The following is a 425-nucleotide window of genomic DNA, read 5'->3' on the forward strand; positions in this document are numbered from 1 at the left end:
CGGTCCGCGCCGCCTGCCCCAGCCGCTCCAGCTCCAGCTGCTCCCGCCCGCGCCGGCTGCCGCCACCGCCCGCCATCGGCCCCACCGCTGCCGCCCCTTCCCCGCCCTCTGGCGGAAAGCCCGGGGTACGGAGGGAGATGTAGTCGCCCTGGTTCCCGGCGGGAGCGGCGGCCGGACCTCCTTTCCGCCCTCCTTCTCCTCCTCCCACCACTCTCCGGGACAGCCCCGGACCGCCTCTGCGGTAGCGGAGCGGAGGCCAGCGCTGGGTGTTTGGCGTCCCGCTCATCCTCGGTGAAAGTACGAGGAGGCCTCGCGGAGAGGTTGTACTGGTTAAATTTGTGAGGAACAGCCATTTCACAGCATTTTAAGAAGAAGTATTAAACCTCCCCCCCCCCCCCCCCCCCCCCCCCCCCCCCCTCCTCTTT

This window comes from Onychostruthus taczanowskii, unplaced genomic scaffold, assembly GCF_017590055.1.
Source record: "Onychostruthus taczanowskii isolate IOZ18803 unplaced genomic scaffold, ASM1759005v1 scaffold38, whole genome shotgun sequence".
In the NCBI taxonomy this organism is placed as follows: Eukaryota; Metazoa; Chordata; class Aves; order Passeriformes; family Passeridae; genus Onychostruthus; species Onychostruthus taczanowskii.